At 45.0% G+C, this 17,697-nt stretch overlaps 1 protein-coding gene across 4 annotated transcripts in view; it reads left to right on the top strand.

Moving 5' to 3' along the window:
- The window catches only part of LOXL3 (lysyl oxidase like 3), a 377,140-nt gene that overhangs the window by 298,131 nt on the left and 61,312 nt on the right, over window positions 1–17,697 (top strand). The window lies entirely within an intron of this gene.

Here is a 17,697-nt window from a genome sequence, read left to right as displayed (position 1 = left end):
GTGCTTGCCCATAAATACATCAGGAATTGGGACAGGCCGCTGGCACAGATGGGCTTGTACGTGTAAGTGGAGAAGTGTGGCTCAATGGTTAGAGCAGGCAGACCTTGATGCAGAGCTCTGGCCAGGGACCAGGGTTCGCCTCAGGGTCTGTTCTGATCATGGGTCCCACGCTGCAACTCTGATCAATAGCTTGCTTAGTCTCCACATCGGCCCCAAAAGCGCTAGGATGCCTGGCTGCACCTGGGGGGTGCCCAGGAGTGGATATTTCCCAGGAAAGCCAGGAAGGGTTCCTAAGCGGTATACGGACAGCGCCGGGACACCTCCGGTGGAGGTAGCTGTGCGCTTTACAAATTCCGACATTTACATTTACATTTACATTTATGTGCAGACGTAGTCACCTCTCAGGATAGCTGACCACACTTCACCTCTAGGAGTCGATCACACGCATCGTCTTATCCAACTTCCATGTGCTCTATAGGGATGCCCCACGGTGACACAAGTCATCGACCCTGATCTCTACAAAGTTGATCCATTATTACATCATATCATTGGTACTGATTGGCAGAACCTTGTCTAGAAACGGATTCCTCATTGGCTGTCCGCCAAGGTCAGCAACTGCTGTATAGTTTGTACTATTAGGAAACATTTGCCCTTATAACATAACAACACCCTTGGGCAATACTGACGGTGATGTCACAGACTTGCAACTCTTCTTTCACTCACAGAAGGCAGGGCATTCAGTGGTCTTGTATGTACCTGGGTCTGAAATATAAGCGCATAATGTGGCATGTGGGAAAGCTGCATATGAGGAATGTGCATGACAAAGCCTTGCTTGTGGTTCACACATGCATGAAACAGTGGGTCGGTGTCAATGGATTCTTGTGCATGGGACATGACTGAGGAAATCTGGGTGCTCTGTTATAAAGGTACACGTATGGTGGCCCCGTTATACCCGGGTGCTGGAGGAGAACTCTGCAGTAAAGATACATGTGTAACTGCTCCAGTACTACAGGGTGTAGAAAGATAGCTTATTATGAGGAAGAGGTGTGGCGCCGCGGCCAGGGCGACTGACGCTGGAATCTGGGGACCACGGTTCGATCCCCGGCTCCGGCGGCAGGTTAGCCCAGCACCATGTGACTCTGGTAGTAGCTTGCTTAATCTTCCCGACGCCCCCCAGCGCCTAGAGACCCTTACGGGTGATTGTGCGCTTTACAAATGTGGATTATTATTATTATTATATGAAGGTAGAGGCACCCCCATTATACCCTGGCTCAGGAAGGTTGTTGTGTTATAGAGGTTTTTTCTATGCAGGAAACCACAGTAAGAGGATCTCAATACGTTTATTGAGAGGCAAGGACCCACGTGTGGTGCTCCCTAGCTAACCAGCCTGCAACCGACTAGCTTGGAATCCCGACATCAAGCCAAACACAGCAAACAGAACATTAACAGCAAAGCATTCTTTTATGCTGTAGCCAAGACTTAAAGTCATAGCACATCTTCCCGCTATTGAGCAAACAATAAAGAAACATGATAAAGAAAAATACAAACTTGTCTTACATAATCATGCAAATATCCAGGAGGTCTACAAGACCAAGAAGCTCTCACCAGTTCGTACCCTTCAAATATGGTTTTATCCCTCGGAGCATCCAAGCTACGGTTTGCATTGCCATCTCCACCAGCAGCATTACTACCTTGTAACCTCAAGTCAGTGTTCTCGCACTTAGTACATTTCCTTAGAACCTCATTGTCACGCAGTATCATGTAACCACTACAATTCTACACGTGATCCACACACTTTTTCCCAACTTTACTGTCCAACACAACTCTCCTACACATTCAAGGCTCACCATTCTCCAAACCACATACAGTTCATGCACCTCCTTCACTCCATATGGTCCACAAAATATTTTCAACCCTCTTCTGATGTGTCCTGCCTTCACTTTGACCCAATGTCCCACCTTGATGTTGCCAACTATCTCCTCGCTTTGCAAGAGAAAGCCGTTACCTCTTCACCAATTAAGATGTTCATCCATGAAGTAATCGTTTTTCTACTGATCGTCCTTCCCTATATCACAACAAACGGACCAGCGGTGGAGTCACTACTCTTTGTAGAGCAATATGCCACTGACAAATCACTTAACGTCCCCAACAATGTAACATCCCCTCGGCTGTCGAGTGCCATTTGAATGGTTCCCTTTGCCATATTGTTCGGCCTTTCTGCCATTTCATTTGCTAGTTGCCACAAACTCTGAATACTTTCTGATTTCCTCTGACCCCAAACGGAATGGGATTGTCGATAAGAAGGATACAGGGATAGCCCTCTTCCTTAAAGATATCCTCCGACACCTTAAAAGTTACTTTGGTGGTACTCGCCAAGAGAAACATATCATTCAACCATTGTACATCCATTACATCCATGATGAGTAATGTGAACATTAATTCCTCACAACCCAAAGGCCCAATAAAATCCATTCACACACTATATCAAGCTTTATCAGGCTCATGCATTTCCACTGTCACAACTTGTTTCCCAGCTCTTAATCTCTCTCTCCATCGCAGCAATCAACACACCCATTCAAAAGTTTTCTTTAAGCCCCTTTAACATTAGAGTCTGACCTGAATGGCCCTCATGTGTCAAGTTAAACAATTTCGGGGTATATTTACGAGGAAGTGTCAGAGCGCAGCGTTAGCCTCCTTGGCTTAACGCTGTGCTCTGCCACTTCCAAAATGAAGGACCACATCATATTTCCAAGGATACGGTGTAGCTCTGCATTTCTCCCTGCACTGGTGCTAATTTTAGCCTCCCAGCGCCAACACAGACAGCCTTGCACTATAGTGCAAGGGTGCCTGCATTATAGGGGAAGATTGTTGAGTGCAGGAAGGTGTTCCTTCAGTCAATTTCGAAATGGCATTTTGAAACTTTTGTTTGCTGCTAAATACAGCACACATAGAAGTTGCAAAATGAAATTTAAAAAAATTTATTCTTTATGTGCTGGAAGGGTCACCGCATCTTTATCTAGAAGTTGCCAGTGTGACAGGGAACGTGATAAACCTTCCGCTTGGATATTCTGCCACCCAGGACTATCTTTAATGCAGTATTGATGTTCCTGAAGGCGAGCTGGCAAGCAGGGTAGGCTTGCTGATCAATATCAATACCAACTCATTGATATTAGGTAAAGGTTAGTTATCAACTAATTTATTCTGATTTACAATGCAAAGATCAACACAAAATCTAAGATGTCCCTGTGACTTCTTTGAGATCACCATTGGTGAAATACAATTTGAGGTTTTAATCTATTCTATAATTCTCTCCTGAATCACATCACAAAGTATATTTTTAACCTGCCCCTTGACAACAATTGTTACTGTTCTAAACTTGTGTTGTACATGTACTGCATCAGGTTTGGTGACAATTGTGTCAATGTACCCCTTAATTATTATGGGCTCTTCAGACAGGTACCAAGGTCAAGGCTAATTTGCAGATGGCTGAGGTGGCATGGTGGGCGGTAAAAAGTGGATTGGGATGCGCCTCCGAACCATTGTCAGTGGCTGAAATTAATTAAAGCTTCCATCCATCACTTTCATTTGTTATGCCCATTTCATATCTGAGGCCTGGTACCAGCAGCAAAGCAGAGGTGACCATCCTGCAGCTCACCCTGTTCTGTCCAGTTGCACCCTTCACAATGCACCACATTCATAGTTCATACATGGGAGCTAAAAAGCTCTATCACATCCAATGCAGTCCCAGGAACACAAACACAACACTTCTACCCACGCACCATGAGCCTTCAGCAGCCTATTACAACACTATAATGAGGCTACAGGTGTGCAGGAAGTACTGTTCCTCACCAGCAGCATCTGTGTTCCAATAGAGCAAACCACAGCTCAATTAGTGCACATAAACCCAACCCACAATTCTACACACCCTTCTTGACCACAGTATCCCCTGCAATTCAGTAGTGAGACGCCTGCAGCTATCTCAGTTCAGCTCAATCATCACCTGCAACCTTGTGAAACAGGTAAATCAAAATCTTCTCTCCATTACTGCTGTTCCATTACTGGCACCCACGAGTGCTCTGCTGATGTGTTCAATTCGGACCTCCTGATATTAGAAAACTAAGAACTAAGAGCCACATGCACCAAGCATTTTTTTGGTCGGATATGGAAGGTCGGGCCGCTATAGACTGCAAAAATGCTTTTCCATATGTAACACATTACCGAATCGAAATTCGTGTTTGCGATTCGACATCTGGAAGGGGTGTGTCTAGGGTCCAAATAGAACGGTTTGTATAAATATTTTGCAACCGAATTACGGTAGCAAAGCATTCATATTTTACCAACTCCTTGGAGGAGGGGTAACCCATTCGCAAATAGGAAAGGGTCCCCAGGGGACCTCTTCCTCTTTGCGAATTTAAATCAAATATTTTTTATGAGCAGGCAATGGTCCCAGGGACCACTGCCTACTCTTAAAAAATAGAACTGCAAAGTAAAAAAAATTCTTTTTGAATGCCTTCTGTTTTCCTGTAAGAAAAACGGGCTGAATTAAAAAAAAAAATTGATTGCTTTATTAAAAAGTAATCACAGACATGGGGGGCTGCTGACCTCAACAGTCCACCACCCCTGGGATTCCTAATGGGTCGCAAATTGCAGCATACCTCCTTAATATGCATGAGGTTGGTCTTATTGCAACTCACTACGAGTTGCTAATGTAACTCAAAGGAGTTTCATAAATTAGGAATATCGATTTCCTAATTGCGATTTGGAGAGAATCATAATTAGGAAATAGGTCTTTTTAATGTTAGTACGTCTGGCCCTTAACCTTTAGCAAGGCTCCACAATTTGGCTAGCTTTATAATATGTATGTACAACTGAATCACAGAATTTAATGGCAACACTTCACATTATGAACTAATAAAGACACTTAACGTTAGGTATAATCCTGGCCATTTTCTGAGCAGTTGTTCTCATCTACCTTGAAAGTAGCTCTTGCAACACTGAAGAAGCATCTGACAAAGCCAACACATTGACCCTATAGTAGGCTCAGAATGGTGCCCTGGGGCCATATATATGAAGCAGAACATGATTGTAGCTGCTTCACGTATGACATATTCGTTTTCAACGGCACAATATAAAGATCCACAGTACGCTGCGGCCCTGGTATTATGGAACTCATTAACTGCTTCTGGCATACAGTTGCTACAAATATAGACTTCATAACCATATAGTTACAAGTGCTCTGAAGAGTAACACTGAGATGTGACGTCGCGGGTCTGAAGAGCTGGAAACAAATTTAGACAAAGGTGATCAAAACAATCAAGTACTTGTAAGGTACAAATGGCTGCCTAACCTTTATTAGAGTTCTTTTAGGAAGAATGACCAATGCTTTGTTCTACCAGTTGGATAATCAATCCATAATGTGCCATCCCAGAAGATGTGATTCGTCAACGTTTCGGCCCTTACATTTGATGGTGTCTTCATCAGAACGATATATTAGATGCTCCTTCATCAGCTTGAAGGATGTTCAGAGTCAATTCAATTCAATTCAAAAATACTTTATTCGGTAGTTCATTTGTTAGGAACACCATAAAAGTTCATAAAATACGATTTACAAAGTTAATCGTATAATAAAATCACAGTTTTAAAATGATAAAAACAGTTTAAAAGAAGAATTAATTTAAGAAAAACATCTCAGTTAAGAAACAACAAGATATGACGTCTAATATATCATACATCCGAGAACCTAAAAATTTGTACACCTTCTTTTTCTTGCTCCTGGACAGGAAAATTCAAAGGTTGCGACGATGTTGGATACAAAATTTAAGAAAACGTACAATCGCTTTGGCATATTTTTCATTTTCTAAGTATTGGAGTGCCAAGAATGCAGGACGGCATTGGCGTAGCCCCCAGAATTTTAAGATGGGGAGTATCCAGCGACTACGGGGTTCTACAAAGAATTTACAGAATAAAATAGTATGTATTGTTGATTGTGTAGATACCAAATCACACGGACAGCATGCCCGTGTTGACACCCAATCATTTTGGATTGGAAAAGAAACTAGCAAATGAAACATATCAAACCTTAAACGAGTTAGCAGCATTTTTTCAAATTGGGTTAAATTAAAAGACAAATAAGGTTCCGATGCAAAGACAGTCTGCACTAGTATAGCTTGTTGTACAGATTGTTTGTGAATCTCTGGGGTATATTATCAAGGGGTTTTATCTCCGCTTTTTTGGCTTTAAAAGCCAAGAAAGCGGAGATAAAATTATCTCCCTATTACCAAGCTGTCGCTAACACCAGTTAGCGACAGCTAATAGGAGATAGCGACCATCATGGGCCCCACTTTGCATGTCAGTGATATTTATCACTAATGATATGCAAAGTGGGCGTGCCAAGATGTTAGCGACTGGAAACAGTCGCTAACATCGCTATCTCCTATTACCAACTTTTGGAGATATTTGCGCTAAGCGCGAATATCTCCAAAAGCTAACACCTGCCCTGAGCAGTTCTTAGCCATGTTATCCAATGGGAGGTGGATAACATGGCTAAGAGCATTTGCACGATAATGCATGAATATCGCTGACTTTTCAGCGATATTCATGCATTGCGGGCGTTTTTTATCGCATTTGCGATAAACCTTGCTAATAGCAAGGTTTATCTGCGATAAAAATCGCCGATGTGCGGCGATAATTTTTGTCTCTAAACAAGTTAGAGACAAAAATTATCGCTAGTTGTTGGTAATATGCCCCTCTGTTACTAAGCGTAGCTGTCTCAGATGTGCAAGACATTCCTTTTTTAGATCCGTCTTAGAAATTTCATTTATCCTTGACGGGTAGTCAAAGTATTTTTTGTAGCCCAAGTCCTCTAATGTTGCTTTGACAAAGGCTAGCCATTTGATTTTTTTACATTGGTCAAGGCTCAAAATGTCTTCAATGATGGATCTCGTTAGGTGGCATTGATCTGTAACCCATATTCTACGCCACAGCATTACTGGCTGTAGTTTTATGATGTCTGTTATGTAGTCTAGTCCCAATTCTGTGTGACATGCATATGTGGAGCTACTCCTTGGGACCGCAAGTAAGTATCTTAAAAAGGAGTTCTCAATCTTTTGAATAGCATCCACATTTACAAAACCCCATATTCCCGCCCCGTATATTGCCGTAGATATGCATTTTGCGTTATATATTTTTAACATTTCTTGTATTGGACGTTGGCCCAACCTTTGTGAAAATGCTTTTAATGAAACAGTTTCCCTAAGGAAAGTCAATTTCCTGGCATTGACAGCTGGGTTCCACTTAAATTTCCCATCTATTACTACCCCCAAGTATGGGTAGGTTGTTGTTCTATCTAGTGGTTCACCTTTTACAAACAACCTTCTATGTTTCCCAGGCCCCTTGCCGTCCTGCATGGAGTAAGTTTTCTTAACGTTTAATTTCAGATTCAAAGTGGCCATAAACGCACAATATCTGTCTAATGCACATTGGAGCTCGTTTGGGGTTCTTGCTAAAATAACGGCATCATCGGCATATAGCAATGCGGGTATCTGGCGACGAGCTATTATAGGTAAATCTTTACTGCCATGAAGCATAACTGCCTCCAGTCCGTTAGTGTAGACAGTAAATAACAAGCATTAGAAATGCAATTGGGCTCGGATTTATTTGAGTTTGAGCTAATGGCATTGTAAATGCCAATGTCTTTTTGCCATGTGTTATGGAGTGTGTGCATGTGGTGTGTAGTGGAAGTATCTTGGTTGAATTGTAATTTTACCAATGGTGGCATGCTGTGCTTTATATGAATATGTTTAAAAGTAAAGTGTACCATACTGCGATTGCTTGGTGGAAAAGTGCACTGCCGGCTGGAGGTGTGTGTGCCTGGTGGAAGGGTGCACTGACGGCTGGTGGGTGTGTGCTTGGTAAAAGCGTGCACAGATGGATGATGGTTGTTGGTGTTTGTGCATGGTGAAAGCATTCATTGACGGCTGGGGGTGTGTTGTTGTGTGTGTTGTTTTCTGTGTGCTGGTGAGTGTGTGGTGGTGAGTCTGTGGGGGTGAGCCTGGGGAGTGAGTGTGGTGGTGAGTGTGTTGTGTTGAGTGGTGACAAGTGTGTGGTGTTGAGAGACTGAGGTGTGTGGTTTGTGTGTGCGTTATGTGTGTGTGGTGTATGTGTGTGTGGTGTTTTCTGCACACTCACACACTGCCCCTACACATTCACACACTGCTCACCCGCACACTCCCAATGTCACCCTGCATAGTCACACACTGTTTACCCTGCACACTCATTCTGCACACTCACACAATGTGCACCCTGACACACTGTCTCTGCAGTCACTCTGCACTCACTGTCACTCTGCACTCACTGTCACTCTGCACTCACTGTCACTCTGCACTCACTGTCACTCTGCACTCACTGTCACTCTGCACTCACTGTCACTCATTGTCACTCTGCACTCACTGTCACTCTGCACTCACTGTCACTCTGCACTCACTGTCACTCTGCTGTCACTCTGCAATCACTGTCACTCTGCACTCACTGTCACTCTGCACTCACTGTCACTCTGCACTCACTGTCACTCTGCACTCACTGTCACTCTGCACTCACTGTCACTCTGCACTCACTCTGCACTCACTGTCACTCTGCACTCACTCTGCACTCACTCTGCCCTCACTGTCACTCTGCACTCACTGTCACTCTGCTGTCACTCTGCAATCACTGTCACTCTGCACTCATTGTCACTCTGCACTCACTGTCACTCTGCACTCACTGTCACTCTGCACTCACTGTCACTCTGCACTCACTCTGCACTCACTGTCACTCTGCACTCACTGTCACTCTGCACTCTACAGTCACTCTGCACTCTACAGTCACTCTGCACTCTACAGTCACTCTGCACTCACTGTCACTATGCACTCACTGTCACTCTGCACTCACTGTCACTCTGCACTCACTCTGCACTCACTGTCACTCTGCACTCACTCTGCACTCACTCTACAGTCACTCTGCCCTCACTGTCACTCTGCACTCTACAGTCACTCTGCACTCTACAGTCACTCTGCACTCACTGTCACTCTGCACTCACTGTCACTCTGCACTCACTGTCACTCTGCACTCACTGTTACTCTGCTGTCACTCTGCACTCACTGTCACTCTGCACTCACTGTCACTCTGCTGTCACTCTGCACTCACTGTCACTCTGCACTCACTGTCACTCTGCACTCACTGTCACTCACTGTCACTCTGCACTCACTCTGCACTCACTCTACAGTCACTCTGCACTCACTGTCACTCTGCACTCACTGTCACTCTGCACTCACTGTCACTCTGCACTCACTGTCACTCACTGTCACTCTGCACTCACTCTGCACTCACTCTACAGTCACTCTGCACTCACTGTCACTCTGCACTCACTGTCACTCTGCACTCACTGTCACTCTGCACTCACTGTCACTCTGCTGTCACTCTGCACTCACTGTCACTCTGCACTCACTGTCACTCTGCACTCACTGTCACTCTGCACTCGCTGTCACTCTGCACTCGCTGTCACTCTGCACTCACTGTCACTCTGCACTCACTCTGCACTCACTCTGCACTCTCTCTGCACTCACTCTGCACTCACTGTCACTCTGCACTCACTGTCACTCTGCACTCACTGTCACTCTGCACTCACTGTCACTCTGCACTCAGTCTGCACTCACTGTCACTCTGCACTCAGTCTGCACTCACTGCCACTCTGCACTCTCAATATGCACTCTCAAACTGCACTCTCAATCTGCACTCTCAAACTGCACTCTCCACTCTCAATCTGCACTCTGCACTCTCAAACTGCACTCTCAAACTGCAATCTGCACTCTGCACTCTCATTCTGCACTCTCAATCTGCACTATCAATCTGCACTCTCAATCTGCACTCTCAAGTCTCATACTGCACTCTCAAACTGCACTCTCAAAATGCACTCTCAACTCTCATACTGCACTCTCAAACTACACTCTCAAACTGCACTCTCAAACTGCACTCTCAAACTGCACTCTCCACTCTCAAACTGCACTCTGCACTCTCAAACAGCACTCTCAAACTGCACTCTCAAACTGCAATCTGCACTCTGCACTCTCATTCTGCACTCTCAATCTGCACTATCAATCTGCACTCTCAATCTGCACTCTCAAGTCTCATACTGCACTCTCAAACTGCACTCTCAAACTGCACTCTCAAAATGCACTCTCAATCTGCACTCTCAAACTGCATTCTCAAACTGCACTCTCAAACTGCACTCTCAAAATGCACTCTCCACTCTCAAACTGCACTCTGCTCTCTCAAACTGCACTCTCAAACTGCACTCTCAAACTGCACTCTCAATCTGCACTCTCAAACTGCACTCTCAAACTGCACTCTCAACTCTCATACTGCACTCTCAAACTACACTCTCAAACTGCACTCTCACACTGCACTCTCAATCTGCACTCTCAAACTGCACTCTCCACTCTCAAACTGCACTCTGCACTCTCAAACTGCACTCTGATTCTGCACTCTGCACTGCCCGTAGTCCCATCACACGCAGGCGGCTATGCCCGAAAACAAATGGAAGCGCACTAGCTGGTAAAACAGTCCTGAGGGTTAATGCTCCTGCTGCTGAGGTATGGGTGTAGCCTGCAGGTCTCAGGGAAGAATCCAATGGACAAACCTAGGTGAGCGACTGTACATTCTCTAAGCTCCGTGTTTAATTTGCAGATCACACCCTCGTATCCGGGTAAGATAGCTCAGTTGGTTAATGTTGCTGCAATCTTTGTATATTCACGAGGCAACAGGGTTGAACGTGTACAAGTTAAAGATCCATGCGAATGGGGCCTCTTATTAGTGACGTGTCGGGCTGTAAAGGATGCCATTGGTTCTCGACGGAGGTCACAGAGGGTGAATGTACCAGTGACCGCGATCTACGACAATAAAGGTGAAGCCCCTCAGGTTCGGTCTCATGACTGGAACAGAGACGCCCCCTTTCGATTCCCCATTCGTCTCAGACAGCTGACCCTACGCCCCCGCCCCCATAACAAGCGCCTCTGTTGTGGTGCGGTGCCCCCGATAGCGTCTGGGATCAGCATTGTCAAGCGCTGCAGCCACAAACACAAAACGGGGGAGAGCCGATCATACAATCTGTTTATTGCTGGCATCAGTGGAGTGGGGAGTCCCCCGAGGGGGTTTGGGGGGGGGGGCTTTGATGGTCTGTGCTGTAAACAAGGCATTGCCTTTACAAACTACAGCCATATATTATTACCCCAAACATGTGACACCAAGCGAGTTTACGGGGCCAACATTTCAGAAAGAGCGGGCGCTTTGAAGCAGGCGCTTTCCATTGGAGCGCTACTGTGAGGCTTCGGGCCGGCCGCGCGGTCAGTCTTGGAGATGCCAGAGACCATTAACGAGCCGCTCCCAGCCAAGTGGGCTTCCGGTACCCATGTCAACATAATAGGAGGATTAAGTGTAAGGGTGGTAAGATGACTTGGGGTGCCTTGGGTTTGAGTTAGAGCAGGCGGCCTCCATCTTCCATTCCATTTTGGTCAATGCCGATAATCACGGAGTCCGAATTGGTAGGGAATTCCAAATAGTATTTATATCGATGCAAATCTAAACCCCAGGGCACCAGACACCATATAAAAACAAGTAAACATTAGTCTTGCACAAGCAGGATTTTTTATAACAACGAACCTACATCCATGTTTTTCAACACACTCACCCATGGAATAGTAAACAACTGCATTTCCTTTATGGGTCCAGCAAAACGCAGTTTATTACAAGTTCAGCAACCTCGTTTAACAGGATATTTTAGGCAACCCCCCCCCCAGTTGTCCTGTTTCGCCGATACAGATGAGGGAGGGGGCCTGTCTCAGCGCCGGATGAGTGAGGCTAATGAAGCCCTTTCCCGGCCTGGCATGCAGCAGCAGCGCGCTGAGCGCTGCTGAATGGTGAACGCGCCCGGCCATCTGGATTCACTTACGGAGGCACCCTGACAGCTCCTAATTATAATTAATGTACTTCTTTGCGCGAGCACGAACGAAAAATGCCCAACATGGCGGATGAAAACTAAATTTACCCTATCACTTCAAGCCTATTAAAACGACAGCACAACGAAGACGAATCACTGGCCAGATGACAGAACACACTAAGGAATGTGTGGAATTTGTCTCGCCAAAGCCCTAGGAGATACTTTTTTTTTCTCTTCTTTAACATTAGGATCTCGAAACTCCTCCCACTTACGTGGGCGGAGGCCTCGCCCTAAAAAGGGGGCCAGCACGCAACCCTGTCTGACCCCCTTTTCCACCCTAAAGCTTCCAGTAAGTTCCCCCTTGGTCCCGAATCTTACCCTACCTGTGGTTCCTGTATACATTTCACGGAGAAAATCAACAATCGCTGGGTCAACACCCATTTTCAGCACTATGTTCCATAATGCTGAGTGTGTTACACAGTCAAACGCCGCTGATAGGTCGACGTAGAGCATGTAAAGTGTGGACCCCTTAGCCTCCATGTATTTACCCGCTAGGAGGGAAAGATTAAGTGCTTGGTCCACTGTTCCTAGGCCTTCCCGAAAGCCATATTGTATATCTGATATTACTCCTTGGTCGGTTGCCCACTCCTGGAGTCGATTCGGAAGGATCCGCCCTGCCATCTTCCCAAGCGAGTCCAGGAGGGAGATAGGCCTGTAACAGGACGGGGTGTTTCGATCCCCTTTCTTATAAATCGGGACCAATATCGATGACTTCCAGGAATCTAGTAGCCCTACCTTTAATGTGGCATTTAAGACATTGGTCAATATGGGGGACCAGAGGTCTGGTAGGTGTTTAAAAACATCAGCTGGCACCCCATCAGGCCCAGGGGCTTTTCCAGTTTTTGAGTTTTTTAATGCCAGTTGGATCTCCTCATGGGAAAATTGTAAATGTATTGGGTATGTGACCTGTGTTAGAGGGACTGGGCAGTCAGTAACTACCGAGATGTCTTTGCTAAAAACTTTCGAAAAATAAGTCACCCATTCATCTTCGCTTATAGCGACGTCAATGGAGGGTGTTTCATTTTTATTTGCTAAAAACGGTGACCTTATTATGCGCCAAAACATTGCGCTATCCTTCAACTCTGTACTTTTGCTGAGGCGGTTCCATAAATCCGCTTTTAATTCTTGTTTTCTTAACCTAATCACTACAGCATACTCTTTCCTTAATCTGCCAACCTCGGCTCTGTCCCTATTATCCTTATTCAAGGCCTGTTTTAATCTTATGTGTGCCTTTGTACAAGCCGAATTGAACCAACTATTATTTTGGTCTGTTTCGGACTTTTGCTTACAAGTCCTAGTTAGCTCTTTGTGTATATTTTTTAAAACGGCATTAAAACTGTTTATGACCTCCTTTGGCTGTAGATTAGGGTCAAGACAGTACGTAATTTCGGCACAACATTGCTTGACTATTTTATTCGTTGTGGCTTCCTTGTCGATTTTCCCCCATTTTAAAGTATAGCCATTCTGTGAGCCAACTGCAAGTTCTTGTTGGGCTAAAACGGCCATAACGTTAGTGGGTTTATGAGATCTATTTTCCACGAGGGATACAACAATTGGAAAATGATCACTCAATGGATTTTTTGCTACTTCAAACAGTTCGATATCTATCCCGTTCAGGGGTGAGATTAGTATATAATCTATCAGACTTGTTAGGCCTCTTCCATTGAAAGTTGGCATAAAGGGAGCAGGAGGATTTTTTTTTTCATTTAAGAAACCTAGCTCTAGTTCGGCCATGACCTCATTCATTTTCTCGCCTTCAATGGAGTGTGTAAAATGAGTTATACCGTTATCCTCCTCATCGGTGATACCACATTTACTATTATTGCTGTTCCTACATAAGTGGAGATTAAAATCTCCCCCCCAAATTATTATGCATGAATTTTTTGCATATTTTATAGTTTGTTCTTGTAATACTGCTGCAATCTCAGTAAGAGTAGTTAACAAATTAATTTGCGGCAGATTGTTATAAAAATTAACTAGTATATATACTTCTTGTTTTCTCCTTTTTAAAATTATGATTTGGAAGTTATCTTTTATTATTAGGGGTACAATATCCTCCATTTGTATGGTATTTAGAATATAAGTGGCGAGACCGCCACTATTTCTGCCCGAGAGAGATTTCGTTGCGGGGGACCAAAATGTTTTAAAGCCCGCTATGTGTATGGGCGTGATGGCCCAAGTCTCCTGGAGACAGATAATAGCACTTGAATCAAGTTGGATCAAAAAGTTGGGATTGGTATATTTATGTGCTAAGCCAGCAATATTCCAAAATGTAAAATGTAGTTTTGACCTACTGTGACTTGGGTCTATGACAGTAAGTAAGTTATCTGCATGACTCAATGTGTCAGAGCTAATAGGAGCAGATGGTGTATTCAAAACGTCCTCTTTTTCAGAGGGCCCCGATGAGACTGAGATAGATATACCCCCAGGTTGTGAGTTCTCCTCTGATTCTAAAGTAAGTGCATCTTCCCAGTTGGTTATGTGGGTTATAAGTCAATCATTGTTGTCTAAGCCGGAAAATGCATTATATCTATTGTAAGTAGGAATATTATAAGAGGTAGTTGGCAGTTGAGCAGCTTGGAACCATCGATTATCCCCATAATCCTGATGAAGAGTATTAGAGAGATAGGGACGGATCGGTGGAAGCAAGCGAGTTTGACTCTGGTGCCATTGTGCTAATCCTGTGGGGTAAACAAAGTTGGAATTTTGTTGAGAAAAGGGGGTCTTCATTTCTGGGAAAAAATGTCTATCATAAGAAGGAATCTTAGGGTTGAGCGGTGTGCTTGAAGTTGATGGGGGCAAGTGCCTATAAAAGTAACCCAGGGGAAGCAAAGTAGTGTTGAATTCCCATGTAGAGGGTGGGGAGGCATTGGCAAGAGTCTTCTCTGCCCATTGAGGGTTTCTGAAATTAAGTGTTACACAGTCGCCCTCAAATTTTTTTCGTAAAGGGCCTATCCATCCCACTCTCTGTACATGGGTGATCTCCCCCGCACATTCCGTTGGAAAGTTACAATTTGACGAAAGCCAGTAAAGGATTTTGTTTTTTAGTGATCGAACAGTTTCTGACTGTTCTTGGTTACGTATAGGTACATTAACTAACACAAGTACAGAGGCTCCACATTCTGGCGGTAAGGTGATACATGGAGGAATTTGCTTAGCTTTATAAGGAAATTCGGAGGGAATCTTAGAATGGAGTGTTGTTGCCGTCATGTTTCTAGTTCGAATGGGGGTTTGCGATGCGTGTTTCGAGACAATTTGAGGTTTTCTAGGGTGAGTACTGCTGGTCATTGAGGGAAGGCTCATTGCTGGTGCAGGGTGGATTGCTGGAGTTGGTTTATTAGCTTTTGTCTTTTGTATTGTCTCAGCAACTCCACCAGTTGTAACTTTTGGTTGAGGCAGCACTATTTTGTTATCATTGGATTTTACTTTTTGTGCTCCAGCCACGTTAAGGGGAGGGGCGGGGGGAATGTTTTTATTTAAAGATACCAGTTCTTCGATTCTCTTCTCTAATCGAGCGAGCCTGGTTTCAACTGGTGATAAGTATATACTCAGAAGATCCCCGATTCGCTCGATCAGGTGATCACAGTCTATATTGTTATCAAGCTTATCTCTGGATGCGTGACTGATATTTATATTACGAGACTCGTATTGTTGATGTACGTCAGCCAACGTGGCTTTACCTTTTTTCCCTCTCGGGCGTTTACATTTCTTACGAGTCGGTGGCAAAGGTTGCATAGAAGATAAAGCTGTTTTAGAAATTGCCCCCCCCCTGTGTGTCCCCCGAGGCATTCTCGTGAGTGACCTCCACTAGATCAGGAGTCAAAGCCACATTAAGAAGGGGAGATCTTTCTAAATCACTGTCCAGCTCACAATTAGTACTTGTGTCCGATACTGATAAATTTACCTCATTCGATAAAGTGTGAGGTACGTCTACAATGTCGTTGGTGTCTTCCACTCTCAGGGTATCCACATAGCCTGGTGTTCTGGCTGATTTAATGCTTCCCAAAGAAGAGCGTTTCGCAAACTCCAACTCCCGGGATACCCTTCGTTGTAATAATGAGATGCTAAGATCGATAGCATCAGTGGTACGTGTGATAAAGCTATCTAGTGGACCTATCAGTGTAGCCGCCCCGGCGGCAGTCTTGCTCCTGCTGCCCCTTGTAGACATGTTTTTAGGGATTATGTGCTTATTGCAGGAGGTAGGAGAAGATGTTTGTTAACAGCTAAGCAGAATGAGAGTCAATGTATGCTGCGAATCGATTATAAAATAACATTATAATGCATATCGAGGAAATCCTACTTGTTGTAGAGGAGTAAAAGTTAGAGGGCGGGTCCGTCCAGTCCTCGGTAGTCCACGGACGGCCACAGACGGCCCGCCCTTTCCCCGGGCGTCCCGCCGCGCGTCCCGCAAGGCGGTTTCACTCCTGGTGATATAGATGGTAGGGCGTGTGTGGGCGGGGCACGCAGGGGGCGCTGACCGGATGTTGCTTGGTCAGGCAGGGACTCCTGGGAAAGTGAGTCCCTGCCGCGCTACTCCCCCGCAGCCTCTCTACACCACTGATGATCCTCGAGCTCGGTTGAGCAAGCAGCTGGCAGGCAGCGTTGGTGGGATGGTCCTCCCACGAAGCGGCTTCCGCACAGCGGGAGCGGCGAGGAGAGAAGGTCGGAGGTAGGAGGCGGGGGAAGGCAAACAAACAGAGTGTCCCCGCAGTGTCAGGGTTAGCGCAGAAGGTCATGTTCAGAGTCAATTAGAATCACCTTGAAAAATGTTCGAAGCCAAATAGAATCTGTCAAACAAGACCCAGGAAAAGACTTCAAGGAACTACTTGAGAACAAAACAACTGGGCAAAAGCTCCCTGGTGCACGTGCTCAAAGGATTCACTCAACTCAGCAGATGCACTGGTTTTCAATGGCACAGTGTGAACATCTGGAGTATGCTAGGGCTCTGGTATTATGGAACTCATTAACTGCTTCTAGCAAGCACCTACTGCAGCCTGTAACCAGACACTAAAAAGTGCCGTTGTGCAGTACTGTTTCAGTATGTACAGCAAGGCATGGGAGGGCCTTGTTTTAGTATTAGAGTAAGCAGTGTCACACTAAAATGCATCATTGTAACACATTGGACATTGTATGCAACCTGTTAAGATCCCCTTATTAACACTGGCTGATGCAGACTAAAATACCTCTTCCCCAGCTCTTTTACACGTATGCAGCATTTGCGGTCTGATCAGCGTATGTTAGCTGGAGACTGTGAACCTATAAGGGGCCTTGTCCAAGTCTCCTTCAGGAATAACCTGCCCAAGCTCAGGTTTTGCTTGTGTCTTTGAGTCTACAAGTACTAGAAGAGCACTATTTGTGTATTCTTTAAAAAAATAAAAAAAAAATAAAGCCTACGGTCCCATAATCTGAGCTGAGGCTAATCTCCAGGGCCTGGTTCAACTCTGTGTAATTTCAGGGAGTACATGGTTCTCTTTCTGAGCTGCCAACACAGCAATGAGAATATCTGAAGTGCAGAAGCAGATTTGTTGCAGGTGTTTCTCTAATTTGAGGAGGAGAGCTTCATAAAATCACCACTGCGCACTCTGACCTTGGATATTGTAGTCACTTAGCAGTCACTGTCTTCTATTAGATTGTTGTCTAATAGTAGCTGGGTCGACTTTCTCCACAGT

Source organism: Lissotriton helveticus, chromosome 2_2, assembly GCF_964261635.1.
Source record: "Lissotriton helveticus chromosome 2_2, aLisHel1.1, whole genome shotgun sequence".
In the NCBI taxonomy this organism is placed as follows: domain Eukaryota; kingdom Metazoa; phylum Chordata; class Amphibia; order Caudata; family Salamandridae; genus Lissotriton; species Lissotriton helveticus.
Note: the sequence above shows the minus strand (reverse complement) of the source record. Positions and strands in the feature narration are given on the sequence as shown.